This window comes from Sturnus vulgaris, chromosome 1 (assembly GCF_052056855.1).
Source record: "Sturnus vulgaris isolate bStuVul1 chromosome 1, bStuVul1.hap1, whole genome shotgun sequence".
In the NCBI taxonomy this organism is placed as follows: Eukaryota; Metazoa; Chordata; class Aves; order Passeriformes; family Sturnidae; genus Sturnus; species Sturnus vulgaris.
Genome location: NC_142243.1, coordinates 141,188,014 through 141,205,225, shown reverse-complemented (window position 1 = coordinate 141,205,225; position 17,212 = coordinate 141,188,014). Strand labels below are relative to the sequence as shown.

General features: G+C 35.4%; 1 long non-coding RNA gene across 1 annotated transcript in view; it reads left to right on the top strand.

The window, feature by feature from the left end:
- The window catches only part of LOC148225560 (uncharacterized), a 90,269-nt gene that overhangs the window by 58,366 nt on the left and 14,691 nt on the right, over positions 1–17,212 (top strand). The window lies entirely within an intron of this gene.

The following is a 17,212-nucleotide window of genomic DNA, read 5'->3' as shown; positions in this document are numbered from 1 at the left end:
TATAGACTTATTGTATAGAATTATGTGAGCTACATAATCTCTTAGACAACATTTCATTTGCAAGAAATGCAGTGATGGCTAATCAGCTGCTATTTGCTAGGGCTAGGAGGCTGAAAGGCATTTAAAAGCAGGGATACATTTAACTTTGGATAAAATCTTAATATGCCCTAATTTGTCTACAACAGCAACTGGCCTAGAGATATCTTTTGAATTTTGTTTACAAGAAATATATTCTGAGCTCAGCCTGGGAGACTGTAAAATAATCAGAGGTTTATGAAAAGTTCTTGAGAACCAGAGCTGAATCCTGCTCTGTTCTCCTCTGTAGACCTGCGAACCTAAATTAATTCCTTCCTCTGACAAAACATCACAATTTTTAATCTGTGCATGTTTTTCAGTTCAAGACCTGTTATGTATTCCTTCCTTCCTTCCTTCCTTCCTTCCTTCCTTCCTTCCTTCCTTCCTTCCTTCCTTCCTTCCTTCCTTCCTTCCTTCCTTCCTTCCTTCCTTCCTTCCTTCCTTCCTTCCTTCCTTCCTTCCTTCCTTCCTTCCTTCCTTCCTTCCTTCCTTCCTTCCTTCCTTCCACCTTTCTCAGATTTTCTGAACATTATTAGGAGGCCATGCACTTTCTGCATATTATAATGACCACATGTTAAATAAGTATCAACAAAACATTCAAAGTGTTTGGATTTCTACTGGTGTAAATGAGAACTTTCATCAGTTTTGTGTGATTGGGTCTTTGGATACCAAATCTTTTAATACATGGTACTTTAGTATTTTAGTGCAATACTGATAAACTTGGTCAATGGTGAGCTCTCTTGTTATCAAACTAGATTCAGAGCTACGATCTTATCTGTTTTCTTTTTTGTCTGTGAATTTTCTTTTAAAGTATGTTTTATGTTAAGAACTTAAACCTTTATTCATGACCTGATTTACACAAACTGCACCCATTAAAAGCAAATCAAACCCAATTTCAAACATGGACATCTTCTGCAGAAAGCTATTTGGATGGAATGATGGAGCCAATTTGCACAATTTACAATTCAAAACAAAGGAAATTTTGGGAATTGTTGAAGGATTATCATATTGATTGATTACTTTGTTTTTAAGACTATATAATTACATCAAATCAAACAATGGAGAAAAGTGATGCCAAAGATAGTAAGCTGGATTTAGCATTTCAGGTATTTGTTAACATTTCAGCATTATTTCTTAATGTACAAAATAACTTAAAGGTAAGTCCAGGAGCAGTGAGGAGGAAAAAATAAAAGTGAAACAGAAGCAGTAGACAAAGATAACATTAAGTGAATATAAGCTGGTGCAAAAATTCTACATCTCTAATGAAAAACAAGAATCTAAACAGTTAATATGAGTGGTTTTGTTAGCTACGGAAGTATTTTTAACATATGTATATTATTATTTAGTTGTGTCCTGGTATTGCCTCAGAGCAGTTAGGATCACTGATATTCATTTTGTTAGCTATTTTATGGATAACTGAGAAAACATGGTTTCTCTCTTAAGAACCCGACAAGTCACCATTTATATTCAGCTAAAATTCTGCACAATTTGCAATGACATTGAATACAAACAGGAAACAAATTTAATTTTAAACGTTTAGTTGGATATTCTATCCTACTCTGACAGTAATTAATGGAACTTCTGCAAATTTATCCAGGGTGAAGTATAATGAAAAATGGTTATATAAAGAAAAAGCCACATCTGTTTCTAAGAAAAATAAGACAGGAATAAACACTGACTACAACAGAAATCCAAAATGCTGCACAATACTACCCAAATTTAAGCAGTGCTAGACAAAGTCTATTGTGCTCTGGTTTTGCTGGGAGTATGACTCACTTTAAAAGGAAGTTAAGTTGGGAAGTGTCCCAGAGGGAATAAGGAAGGGGAATCTTTGCAAAGCTGTATTGTTTCATGTACTGGTAGCCACAGTTTCCTCCTGGACACATAAATATAGGGAAAATGCATTGTTGGACTTCAGCTGGATAGAAACAAGTACTTTCTGCCCATGGCACAGAGCAATATCTTTCCTGCTCTGAAAATTCTCATGCATGTAGCTCATCAGCTTCTAAAGCTCCTGCATCTCACACTTGGTGCTGAAAAGCTAGAGAAAAACTGCAGTATTGTAATGGAAACCAGGAGCTGGCACAGCGAGAAAACAGGTTAATGCCTACAGGACACCTTGGCATAACATGGCATCCAGGAACGGTTCCTGTCCTCATATTTCTATCAATTTCCTAGCCATGGAAGCCTGAGAAATGTTGGGGAAGACGAAACAGGAAAACCATACAAATATGATTGCCTGGCAAAAGATTTTGAGAATATGGAAACTACAAGTGAGATTGAAATGAAAGAATCTTTGAGATACCAAACCTTAGTTACTGAACAACTAGAAAATTATAGTATGGTCAGCTGAAAGAAATCCCCTCTTGATTGAACAATTCCCTCTGCTTGCAGACAGGTCCAAGGGTCAGAGAAGACCCTACTAGCTTGGCAGAAGGGGTCCAAAGAATAGATTTTAGGGTTTAAAGTGTAACACTGTATGGCAATGTAATGATTCTTATAGGCTGTATGTAAATGCTATAGGATTTGTATCTTGTATTAGATTGGTTAGTGAAAATTAGAATATTCAACACAGGAGAAGATGTATTGTAACGGGAACCTCCCTCTCTTACCTCTTACTCTCTTACCTCTTACTCTCTTAGCTATTTACCCTTACTGTCTCAGCCTTCTTCTTACTCTTGCTCTCTTGTTCTTACAGGCCTGCTCTGAGCTGTGGCTGGCAGCTCCAAGCAGGGCCCTTTCACCCACGCCCTTTGCAATAAACCACAAATCCCAAGACCCGGCTTTAGAGATCTCTCCTCTCCATCAGTCCCCATCATCCTGCCCACTGTCCCTCCCACAGAGAAATCTTGAGGCCAGGAGCCTCTTGGATCACAGTTGTGGTGAATGACACTTCCATCATCACAGAACATGCTGGCAGCAAAAGTTTTTCATATTATGATGTATTCTTGCTTGTTGCATGCAAATTTTTCAAGGTAGAAAGCATGCTGTGAAAACATTCCTGAGTTTTACAAGGACATCTACTTCTCTCCTGTTCCTTTGAACACTGTCGACTTGGCAAGCTTGCCATTATAAATAAGAAGCAAAAGTGAAAAATATCTATAGAACCCATGACAACAGTAATTTGTAACTTGAATTTATTTATTTTTGGAATTTTACTATCTTCTAACTGAACAAAGGTGCATACACTTTTTTTTACTTGTTACACAAAATGTTGAAGAAAATTACAAAGAACATGAACAAACACATTGAACTAAAACACCTAAAACATTGGCTTGAGCCCAGGAATCAGGCTCATAACTACTATGAACTAGAAATACATTTTGATGTTGATATATCAAAGGGCATATGACTGGATTTTAGTGATGTTTAAGAATTATTTTGGGTGTTTCAGTCCCTAAAAGTTTCACTGTTAATACTGCAGCAGGCTTTCCCAAGACAAATCTATAGTCACACATATGTTCCACTATTTTACAGAAAATTGGCTTAATCTAGGTAAAGCTAATATTTCAAATAAAGAAAACAGGACAGAACAGGAAAATGTTTTCTGTATCTCGGGCTAGGAAGCATGTAATTTTTCTTTTTGACTAGTTTTTCATCTTAAGACTTTGAATAACATGAGTGCAAATTCTCATTTATAATATATATAGCTACAGTCTCTTTCCCCTATCTGACAGAAACTGTCCTTGATTTTCCATTTCCTGAGAAATAGCACTGTAAATATTTTCATGTCTACTTAGAATTTATGGTTATGTAAGAGAACATCCAGAGAAGTGTTATGTTCTTCCCCTTTAACTCTCTTTGCAAGACACTTGTGATACAGCCACAAATCAAATGTCCATTGCTATGGATTCAACAAAAGTGAGCATAAAACTTATATTGAAGATCTAATTGTATGATACTGGTTATCTGTCTTAGATGTCCATCCCTTGTTTTCTAAAGAGTAGGGAAATAGTTGTTTTCTACAAGGGATATTTTTCTTATGGTTTTAGGTAATGTTTTGTCCAAGAAAAAAACATTAATTTTTCTCGTAAAACAGGATGGTCCACAGTCAGATTTGTATTATTGTGCCATTCCCAATGGTAACCATTATGTCAGTGACAATAAGTTCTAATTTTATCAAAAATCTCCATGCATAAAGACAAAAATATATTTAAAACTATTGTTCCATTTGTTCACAAAGGTTTTAGCTACAGACTTCTCAGAAAGACTGGCAAATTAAATCCTACCATAGCTAAGATGAGAAGGGAAAAAAAGACATAATTCTTCTGGGTGGATAGTTCTTGCTCTTGCTGCTCCTGTTGCTATGAATTCTCTTTTCTCCATCCGGCTCTAGGTTTTCCTCCAAAATCTATATTCTCTTCACTCCTACAGAAGAGGACTTCCTTTTATGTACCATGCCAAAGTGGTTGGAGACTACAATTCTGTAGTCCTGGCTTGGAGGACAAATACCTAAGGCTGCTTTATATAGGGTGGTGCTGGGACCTATAACTAATGTGGAAAAACCCCAAACCACAGAGCACTGAAATTTATGTGAATTACAAAGGCATCATCCTGGATAGACAGAGCTTGTACTCTATACTTTCTTAAGTTGCACCAGATCGGCTTTATACTGTACATAAGTTTTAAACTGTAATGAAATAATTACTATGTGCAGACATTTATGCATATATGTGCATATATATATATATATATATATATATATATGTACTTGTATATATGTTTATAAAAATCTAAATTAAAAGTATTGTGAAAAATGCTTTATGTCTACTGTTCCAAGTAAAGGCCAGATTCAATCTTTTTCTTGCTTGTTATAGACATTTTAGAACTATATCCCTGGAAAAACAATTTTTCCTAGGTTTGTAGAAAGATTAAAGTTTCGGTGATGGTGTAGTATGGAAGTTCTATACACAAAACATACATGTATACATATAAATATTCAGTGTCTTAGGACGGTTGCTTCTACTAAATCTGAAAAAATGGACATTTTGTCCAAGTATTTGGTCTTATGGTTAAAAAAATATACCAAGCATTGGTTTTAGTAAGACCATCTTATGGTAATTGCAGTCAATGTTCAGCAATAGATAGCATCAGACACATATTTCAACTTATGTCTATAGTAAAGAGTTATCAGCTACTTCATACATAAATAAATTATTCATGTTTCCCTATTTATAGGAAGCCATTGTATCAAGGTGGATGACCTCAGCAAATACCTGTATCTCAGCATCAGTTCTGCACTAGACTTCTGTATCAATGTGCCCTTGAAGCACAAAGCCTTCATGTTTCAGCTCTATTTTCCAAGTGAGAAACTTTGGTCTTGCATTGACACAACCTTAATGTATGTCAGGTGAAAAGTGCAGAAAGGGGAATAATTTTTACAGTACATAAATAATAATTGCAATTTTTTAATAAAAAATAGTGGGAAAAACTTTAATAGAAAATTGTGTTGAATGAATTACTTTCTCTTCCTTCCTTCTTTTGGTAAGTAATAATGAAATTTATTCCAACTGCAGCATCTGCATTATTGGCACAGTAAGCTGGGGAATTTTGGATTTTCCACAGGTTATTCATATATTTGTAACCATTCCTGTTTCCATTTGAATTCATCATGCCAGATCCTTTTTCAGCAATGAATGCTCTAGATATCTAAAGCCAGTTGAGTTCAGTGGAAAATGCACTTCTGACTCCTCTATTGGGATCAAGGCCCATATACCTGTAAAATTGCTCTTGCAGGCACCAGAACGGTCTTCTAATTCAGCATAGCCATCAGCTGGTGAACAGACATCCATTTGCCAAGAGAATACACCAGCTGGACCTCACTATAGAGAGCAAGCAGGTAAGACAGGACAGTTTTAGAAAGTTAGGATGGCTGTAGACAGTCTCTACATATGGTATCTATTATCCAAAGCTGGTACAGCAATTCCTTCCTTGTTCAGTGTGAGAATATAGCAGAGTGTAAACGTTTTATAAATTCAGGGATATATTTTCAGTGTATTTTACTGCATGAGGTGTCATTTTTTGGATCTGAAAGTTTGGGAAGCACTGACTGTATGTCTTCCATATTAACTACAGCTGGCTAGATAACAAGAATGCTACATCATGGAAAACTAATAAACTCAACCCCAAATTTCAGGTGTCACAGAAAATTGTTTATTTGTTTGTTTCAGTGACATCCCCAAAACCAAGTAGTCAAATGATACTGCTTCCTCCTCTTCTTCTCAGTCAACACTTCTATGGTCAAGTCATTTTTTTGGCATAGGACAGAGCAAATGGAAAGTTTCTTCAAAATAATGCTTCCACCAGAGTTGTCCACATCTGCAGTGTGGAAGGTTGCACAGCTGTGTGTTCTGGATTAAGACCCAGGATGTGAGGAGTAAAGTGGCCCTGCATCCCCCTGTGGACAATGGGAGAGGGGTGGGAACTCAGTGCTGCAGGCAGAGGACTTTCCTGCTTCATGGCCATTGGGATGGGGAATTGCTGGGCTGCTGTGAGCTGCCAGTGGTAACCAGGGCAGAAGTCCAACACCCACACCCACATGAATTACTCCAATTTAGCACTGATCATTAGCATGCTTCTCTAGTAATGAGTCTTGTCTCCTGTTTCTGACTCCAGACCTGGGAACTAGTCTAGTGAAATTTTCATGAAAACAGACAGATTGCCACTGAAAGTTACAGTTGATATATCATTGGTATTTAATGGAAAAATATTTTTTTAAAAAATTCCTTTCTGTTTTCACATCAGAATATTTAACTGGTAGAGGAAATGGTGGGTGTAGAGGGACAGTGAACTCAACAAATGCTCAGAGGAAAATCAGAGAAATTAGCTGGGAGCTCAAGAAAAATCATGAGCAAGTAAGGGAGGTTTTACAAAAATAAGCAATAGGAAGTCACTGTGACTTCTCCTCCTAAATCTTTCACTCTCCTTAATACTGCTATCTTAAATCTTTCTTGTGATCAGCTTTCAGTCATTTGAATGTTTCAACTATTGATGATGATGATTTCACTTCACTGGGAAATATTATTCTGTTGCTAGGAAGTAAATGTGGTAACCAGGATGCTATAAAACAACAAGAAGTTTATAATGGTTTTCTTAAAGCATGATATTCACATAAGTTAATAATGTTTGCTCACATGGGAAGTCTGTGATCATTAGGTAAAAGAACAGCATGAGACATTTGTCTCCAGAAATGAGAAATTGTAATTCTTGCAAAACGATTACAGAAGAAACATCTGAGACATTGGCAGAGATATTAATGTGCTGGCTCATATAGTAGGTGATTTTGAGAATGAAGTGGTAGATATATAGGAGAAGCCTTAGGAGATTAAAGAAGAAAACTATAGATATAAACCCTGCTTTAGGAATAAGGAAGCTAGTTAAAGTACTCCCTAAAAAGTCTCAAAAAGTGGTGCTGCTTAATACCCCTCTACACTTAGAACATGGCAGACACAATGTTTTCACACTTCTCTTTCTTACCCTTTGTCTAGTAATTATATGAATCAATAATAAAATATCCTTGACTTTGAATGGTAACCTTTTCACAACCAGCCTGCAGAAATTTTAGTACCTTCACAGATACAGGGCAAGAAAACCATTCCATGCAGTTTCTGAATCTAACTTCTGTGGGAAAATTGCAGTTGTTTCTGGCACAACTTGCACAGTATCTTGCACAGTCCTAGGGGAGTGCCAAGGCTATTTATGTTTTAAGCTTTATTAATATAAGATGCAGGATCATTCTTTTCCTGGAAGAATCTTAGGGTAGGACTTTGTGGTTGTTTGCTCTTAAGTGGAATGTCTAAATAAAAATATAGTGGTTAGACAGATATAATGGAATATATGACTTGCCATATAAGGATTTCGTCTTTTCTCTCTCCTTTTCAATTGTATTTTTTTGTATTTTCAATTGTAGCTGAATTTCCAATTCTGTGTTTGCATTTTCAAATCTGAAATTAACTGAGGACTCCTTTTATTGTACATTTGAGTCTAATTACTTCTTTGGTGGGCCCAATCTGGTCTTTAGGCATCTAAGTACTTGAGAAAAGATATCAATTATTTGCAAGTATAATTACTTGCAATCAAAAAGACAATTGGAAAGGTGACATTTTCTTTGGAAATTACCCCTTCTACATTATCTATTTATTTATGTAATACACACAAGAGACCAATTCACTTTTGGAAAATAAAGTGGAATTCTTGGGAAATCCTAAATCACTCTTTCTATTTCCTCACTGATACTGTAAGAAGCAGTCAAAAGATAGTATTCAGAGTAGGTAATCCTTCAAAACATTTATGCATTACAAAAAAATCACTATACACATCAGTATTGAAGATATTTAAGTAGTTGATTCTTTTTCTGAATGTTCGGCAAATATAAAATTCTCTTAGAGAAATTAATATGGAAGAAAATCCTACTACAGAATTTTCCAGAATTAGCCATGAAGAAAGAAAATATTTTTATGTGTATTTTGTTAACTATGCCATAAACATAATATATGTATATTTAAGTAAAGTGTTTTTTCAGAGTTCAGCAATTGCCTCTGAAATTATTTTGTCATGTATTGAGTTTTATCAATTTCTTATTGTATTATGGAGCAACTTTTCTATTTTACATATAATGACTTTCATTTAATCCAATTATTGACAATTTCATCTGCTGTCTAAAGAACTAGAGCTGGATCATGAGAAAATAAATAACTATTTTTAACCTTGTTTTCCTTAAACAAGCCTAGAAAATTTAAGAATCCTCACCAGATTTTAAATTCTTTTTAAGGAAAGAGTAGTTTGGAAATTAAAAGAAAAAAGAGAAATTAATATGACAGATGCAAAATAAATTATTATTTTAAATAAATTATTTTGTAGAATCTTGTCCAGAAGATTGTCCTTTAGATAACAAGCCCTTTATTTCAATTGAAAGAACAAGAGAGAAGGCATCCTACAGATACATTGATATTATAATAATTCTGTAGAAATTACTGTTAATCAAATTTAGAAAAATATTGACATATATTATTTAGTTTAGCAGAGAAATTTGATATCCTGGCATATGACTGTGTCACACATGCAGGGGACAGCAGCAAATGAAATTGTCTCAGAAATATGTCTGAGAAATTAACAGGGATTACAGGGATTAAAGATATGTAAAGTTACTGGAAAGTTTTCAGAGTGCAACAAAATCTTAGAGGGAATTAGACTAATTGGGTACATCTTGAGTACACAGGTGAGAAATATGAATCCTTCATTTCCTCTAGGGCAAAACCAGAGTTCACATTTTCATAGGTTCTAAATATCTGGAGAGATGGACTTTGCACCACTTACACTTTTATCAGTCTCAGGTATTATGGGCACGCAATTCTGTGAAGACATTGGAAATTACCCAGGAGCATTTTAAAGACTGACCATCCAGTGTTTTCCATGATAATTAAACTCCAAACTCATAACAATCTGATATTTCAGAACATCTATCTGGAGATAATTTCTTAATTTAGCTGTCAATGCTTTCTTCAAAAGATGGAAAGACAGGATAGTCAAAGATAAATTTAAATCATTATAACCTGGATACTACATTTCTATAAGCTTTTACTAGTTATTTGACCACCTAAGCTATGGAAGAAAAGGTCAATATTTAACTCCCATTATCTACCCATTCCTTACTGGAAAGCAATTTAGGGAAAAAAACAAACAAACAAACAAACAAACAAACAAAAAAACAAAAAAACCCAACCCTACAACTAAGACCACATTAAAGTTGTCACCAATATTGGTCTGACAGTCTCAGTGGTTTTTTGAAAAAAACCTAAAACTTACTATTAGATGGGGCAAATTTGAAATATATAGGCTGAAAAAAACCTTTAAATTCTTAAATTCTTTATCCAGTATCTCCCTATCAGGTATACTGAATGATCTCTCTTTGAGCAATGGTGAAGATACATAACTTTTCTGGCCGAGTATATTGCTGAGTGGGTCAACATAAATCCTGGAATGCATTAAGCGATCACCCCACAGATGTGAATAGAATCAAACTGCAGCTGAGATCTTAGGACTCAACATGAAACATGGGGAAATCCTATTCTGAAACCTTAAGTTCAACAGAAAATGATTTTAAATCATTACCATCTTTCACTTCTGAAGATGCCTTAAATTTGGAGTTATATTACTGTTGTCTACTTTGGCTGAACCAGGATACTCACCAAAGCTGGTGTAAAGATGAACTTAGAAAGATTTTGGACCACTTCTCTGACAGGGAAAAGAAAGAAAATCAGGAACTGGATTAAACATGCTAGAGTCTGCTTTTAGGTACTAGCATTGTCTGCTTTTGAAATACTTAACACCTTCCAAAGAATTTTCATGTCGTAGTCAGGTTTTTTTTTTTTTCCTTTGTGAATCTAAAGTGACAGCATGATGTTGGAGGTTTTACACTATTTCCTTGATAGACTTATGCTTCTCACAGGAGAAGAAATGTGTTCTTGCTGCATCTGGTTACCAAATGAGCATACCACAGGAGATGAAATTTAATATTAAATAATCAAGAATTATCTCTAAGTATGTTAAAAGAAATTATTTTGACAAAAATAACAATTGTTTAGTCCTACATATCTCTAAGAAATATTTAATGGAAGCTGAAATTAGACGGCGAACATAAAAAAAAATAGTAACATAAATATGTGATTGCCACAGTTTGCTTGGGTATGAAAATGCTTTTCCCAAACCATTACTGGCCCAAGAGATGTTATCAGCTAGTAAGCGTTTGCTCCCTAGAGCTGTGGTAACTAGTGCTGTATGTTTTTAAAGGAGCAGAGATATCCAAAATAGTCATTAAGCATTCCTTTTAAGTTAAAAATTGGATACTTGTTTTAAAATAGGTACTCTGGGAATACTTTTGCTTGGCTGAAGAATTCATTTTGAGAACACAAAACGTTTCAATTTAATCTTCTCTTCCTCCAGACCACACATTATTGCATGATGTGAGACATCACCTTCAGATCTGCATATTTTTAAAGTATGGGTGGAAATGGTTTAGTATGTGATAACATGTAGTTTTAAATTGAATCTGGATAGCAGCAGAAATGATAACATTAGGTTCAGCTGTTGTATAAGTTTATTTGCTAGATTTCCTAGGTTTGAGTGCCTAGCAGTTAACAATACATACTTTCTAATTTCATTATTCTAGTATGCCGATTTTTTTCTTCCTTCTTTCTTCCTTCTTTTCTTCTTAGCTTGTTTATTTCCTGTCTGCATCCTTGAGCAGCTCATCATTTAAAATTTCTGAAATAAAAAGGAATGGCTTCTAGTCTTGCACAGCTGCTGAAACTGTTTGTCTTTTCCAGCCCAGGCTTTCTCCTTTGGTGGCCTGACTGCTTTAATATGGACTTCCTTGAATAATTAGCTAAAGACTGCATTCTTCACACAAATGCACTGGCACACTGGATGTAAGTTGATTGGGTTAAATCAAATCAGCTATTAGAATAGTATTGCTTCCAAAAAACACATGCTGCACTTCTGAGCTCAGTTCTGCAGCCATTCTGCAAGCTTAATACACTTTGTTGTCATCTCTCACTGTTACTAACGTCCAACATCTTTTTGCTAATACATCATGTGGGAAAGATGCCTTAAGTAGTAGCCTTATAAGACAGAGCCTTATATGACACAGAAAGGAGGAAGAAATGAATTCCATAAGTTTTACCTACAGGAACTCTGCAGCTGGTTCCTTCTCTTCTCCCCTTGATTAAGTATGTGGAAAACTATTATTACATCCAATTTTCCTTCTGGTGTTGTATTAAAAATATATGTCGCAATTAGACGTCAGTGAGTAAAACACTGATCTAAATTGAATGAAGTCAGTTTCAAATCTTACATAGTTTGCATAGTGATGCTGCAATGATCTGCTGTCTTTGCCTAGTGTATCTACTAACTTTGGCATGAACAATTTTGGACATGGCAATATCTTTAAGATTTTTTTTTTTAATTTGTGTTACACCAGTGCACACAATGCCTGGAAGACATTCGCTATCTTACAGCCAAGGAGAATGACTGAACTAGGCAGTTAAGACACGTTAGTGGTGGATGTTTTACAATTTTCCCCTAAAAGGAACTGTCCCAAAAATTTACAACCAGTGGCTGTAATCTATTCAGTATATACAGGTGTCTGTGGTTATTTTTCCTCATGTGCAGAACTTTACATTTCTCCTTGCTGAATTTTATGTGATTAATCTCTGTCTGTTTGTGAAACCTAACGAGCAGGTTGCTGCTCTATATGGCAGCACAACAACCTGGTGTACCAGCCCGTTCCCTCAGGTCTGTATTGTTGAAACTGCTGAGGGGGCACTACATCTCCTCCTCCAGGTCTTAATGAAAAGTTGCAACAGTACTGGTCCCAGGATTGACCCCTAGCATATACCACCAGTGACAGGACTCCAACTGAACCCTTCAGTGCTCAGCATAACTCTCCAGACTTGGCTTTCGGTGGGTTTTCAATTCACCTCACTCTCTCCTTGTCTTTGTTATCTTCTCTATGAGAAAATTATTAGAAATGATAATGAAAGTTTTGCTAAGTTGAGGTTAAATAGCATAAACTGCTCTCCCCTTCAAACCATCAGCTTACTGAGGTTGTTGAAGTATGATTTTTCCTTCATATATCTATACTGCCTACTCTTGACCACCTTCTTGTCCTTCATGTTTTTGGAATTAGATTCCAGGTGGATTTTCTCTTTCACATTCCCAAGGACTAAGCTTAAAATATCTCCCCTTAGGATTCAGAACGCCATTTCCTGGCTACTGTAGCCAAGGGCTACCCAAACTTTCACATCCTTGAATAGTTCTTATTTATAAGTGTCAGATCCAGCAGAGCACCTTTCTTTGCTGGTTCTTCAGTTACCTGGACCAGAAAGTTGTCTTCAACACATCATAAAAGTCTTTCAAATTACACCTGAGTCCTGCTGTATGTCTGTCTAGCATATGTTAGGGTGTTTGAAATTCCCCATAAGAAGCAGGGCCAGTGAATGTGAGGCCATATCTACTTCCTGGTCAGGAGGTCTGTATTGGATTCTGACTACAAAAGCACCTGTAGTGGGCTGCCTGCTAGTTTTTACCTATAGAGGCAGACCTTCATGTAATCCAGTTTCACATAAAGGACAAATCCCTCTTCTCACCTCCCCAGGCCTTTCCTTGTAGAGAGCCTGTATCCCTCCATTGAAGCACTGAGCCATGTGTGCCTTTCCACACGTTCAGGTAGTCTCAATGTATTGCAGTGAGAGCTGTGAAGAAGAGGAAGATTGGAGGGAAACGGTTGCTTTTATGACAAGCAAGAAAACCAGCCTGGCTTAAGTTAATCTTTTGATTTACTTCTTTATGTGATCAAAATAAGATTTAAAAAATTGAAACAGCTAGTGCCTGTTTTGTATTAGTATGACAGGTTTAAGATGTAGGGAGTGCAAGACTTTGGCTAAAAACTGACTAGTTGATTAAATTTGATAGCCTTGTAATAGAATTTTATAAGACTTTGCAGATGTGTATGGAATTGAAATGTGACTGCATGCTGAATAGACTTTTAGTCTTCATCTTTTTCTTTTTTTAATATCAAAACTTTCCAAACCAGGCTGTGAAGTATATTCCTTAACTAGAAGATTTGTTATATTTAATTTATGCAGAGGGACAAGCCCTTGGGAAATATCAAATTTTTCAATTATTTAAACCAAATTAACTAATAAAATGTGTACTTTACAGATTGTACATGTTCTTGTACCTTATCTTTTAAAATTATGGAACTGCTTCCTGCTTATGTCTTTTTATCAGCAGTACTGTCTTATTTCTGTATTACCAAAACTTAAACCAAGTTAACTTTCATCACTCAAAGTTCATTTAAAAGATATTTCAGCTCCAGAACTAAAATACTAAAAGACTAAACTAAGTCTAATCCAATCACTTCTGAAAGTGATTCATGACATTTACAAAATTATTTTCTGTATGTATAAGACAACTCTTATTTTTTTCTTTTTTTGTTTTAATCTGTTATTTCTCTTCCATTTAAAATAGATTTTGCTAGAGGACCACTGTACTAAAAAGAACTTGATATTTTATGACACTTTTTTTTGTAGCAACATAGTATGTTATTATATTAGTTAATTAATTAATATTAGTGTGACAATTAAGGACAATGAAAGAGATACTTTGAATGACTTGGGAATATATTCAAATGTAAAAACCCCACAAATTATTCTAAAACAGAAACTCTATTCCTGATCAATATATCCTGCTTTGTGTTTTGCAATACTAAAAAAAAAAATAGTAGTAATAGTAATAAGTATTAATAATTAATAATAGTAATAAAAATTAAATACTTTCTTTTTAGATAGATATTCTAACAAGGAAAATATTTTTGAAAAAACTTGCAAATGAAATTAATCTATCAAAATTACTAATAGGAGCAGTGAATTCCACAAAGAACAGAACAGTTAATATTGAAAGATCTAATAGACAGAACCCTGACTGTTATGGACATTTTTCTTTACACACATATTTATATAAATGTATTATATGAAGGCACACATGTGTCAACAGTTTTCTTAATGTAATATCTAACTAAAACCAATATATTATATATATATATAGTAACCAAACAATTATTTTTTCACTTGAGCATTTTGTAACTGCCCACTGTACTATATATATTTAGCCAAATTCTAAGACAATGACAAAATTCCATTAAGAAAAATTATGGAATTAAGTGGGAGTAACCCAAATGTATAGAATATTTAGAGAATATGGGATGTATATGTATCATGAAGAACCAAAATGCTGTTCCACAGAAAATGTTCTCATGTGTGAAGTAACTTGTAGCTCTACAGGTTTCCATTGTCTGTTTTCAGATTCATAGCATAGGAAAAAATGCTGGGGACTGGAAATGGAAGCCATTACTTATAAATAGCATATGGGTAGAAGCTCAGGAATATTACCGTAACTCTGAACTTCTCTACTTTTTGGTAAAAGACAGAGAGAAAAGCATTATGGAAAGGGTTGAATAAACTCAAATGACTGTGAAAGCAATTTCTATGATAAAGTTTTCACTATTCACTGTTTAGACACTTATATTGCCTGTGCTTACTAGTGTAAAGGCATACGAGTTTTCAATGAAAATCCATTTTTAAAGACATCATATGTTTCATGGCCCTCAGAAATGTGACGTCCTATGTCTATAGAAAAGTTTATCACAAAACTGAGAACAAAAGCCTAGATTCCAGAAAGAGTCAAAGTCACAATCAAAAACACTGAATAATAGAGCCGGGATAAAAAAAATCTGTATCTACATCAAAATAAAAATTCTGCTGTCTCTTCTGGGCCATCTACGAATAATTAATAACTGAACTTCAACAGAATACAGACATTTTCTTGTAAAAATGTCTTAATGTCTTCTTCCTGGAGTTTTTCAAATGTGGAACATTTAATGTGAAGTCTGAAAATTTTATGACGAGTATTTAGCTTTCAACTATATGTATATATATATATATATATATCTGTCATATTTGTCAGAACTTTTTAAAGTCATACTTACAAGGTGCACCAGCTACCAAATCCCCACTCAGCTGCTCTCTCACTCATCCTTCTCAAGAGGACAAGGGGAGAAAAGAACTAAAAGATCATGAGTTTCAAGATAAAGACAGGTAGATTAGCAATAAGTTACTATCCTTGACAAAACAGACTTGATTTAGGGGAGTTGGGTAATTAATTGTCAATTAAAATAGGTATGTATGGTGAAAAATAGAGACAAATTAAAAGAACACCTTACCCCTGCCTCCACTTTTTATTAATCATCACGTCACCTTTTCACTCACAACTCATCTGTGTCTTTCCTATAGCTCAAGCAGTACAGAAGGTAAGGAGATACAGTTGGTTCATAACTGTTTCTTTCTGCTGTTCCTTCTTCTTCACACTTTTTCCTGTTGCAATGTGAGTCCTTCCCATGCCCTCCAGGATAAAGTTGCTCTGGCAACTCTGGGCTTTTCACCAGATGCAGTTTCTGTTGTGTCAACCTGCTTCCATAGGGCCACCTCTGTTCTGGTACCTAGGCACCTCCTTCCCCTTCTTCCCTGACCTTGGTGTAACACTTCATTTCCTCTCTGCTCTCTGGTGTTTTGGACATTTCTTAAATGTGTTATCATTAGATGAATCACTGCCATGTCTGCTGGGCTCAGCCTTGTCCCTGTGTCTGGCACAGGGCAGCTCCTGGCCTCTCAGAGAGAGAACTGCTCTCTTCACACAGTCAAAACTTGCACATGAACACATATCCAACACACACAGCAAAAATGTTTGCTAAAAGGACTTTAATCTGTAACTTTACACTTGCACTGGAATGGCTTCAAATAATATCTTGAACACTGAACAATTGGCAATAAGACTGAAGGCATCTGAGTGGTTTAACCATGTTATTTAAGACACTGTGATGGCAGAACATCAATTCGGGGGTGAGCCAGAATCTCCTGGTATTTATTGCCCCCAGCCTGTGATTGCTGAGCTGTTGGTGTAAGGAAACAAAGACCCCCAAAGTCCCCAAGTGTAAAGATTTTTTGTGACCTTGGCTTCAGACTCGGTCATGTCTTAGCTATGTTATCTAATGATCTGTTCAGGCACTGGCTATTACTTATTAGGATCAAAACAATAACTAAGTTTTTGAGAACATCTGAAAACATCTGCCTATAACTTTCAAAAATGTTGCTCCTGTATACCCACAGATACAACATATATTATAAAGGCTTGTATGCATGGCAGAAGTTATTTAAACAGTGGCTTTGATTATTATTTGCCTTTATGTTTTTGTATTTCCTCTCCTGGCAAACCTATTTCCCTGAAACCTTAAGCTAAACTTCATGGGCTTCATAAAATTATTCACTACCCTAACCTGTACCCCATTATTGCTTCTCTCTGTGCTGTGGGAGGACTCAGCTTGTCCATGAAGGTCACAGCTAAATTTTAGTTGCTCAAACCTTCAGCCTCTCACTGGTTCATTGCTACTGCTCTCTTGACCTTCCAGATAGAGTGGAGGCAATGTGTAATTCCTTATGAGAGAGGAAACAGGAGGATAAAGAGAAAAATAGTACATATGTAAAAGAAGTTAAAGGTAAATTTTTTCAGGCATATTCCATTGATT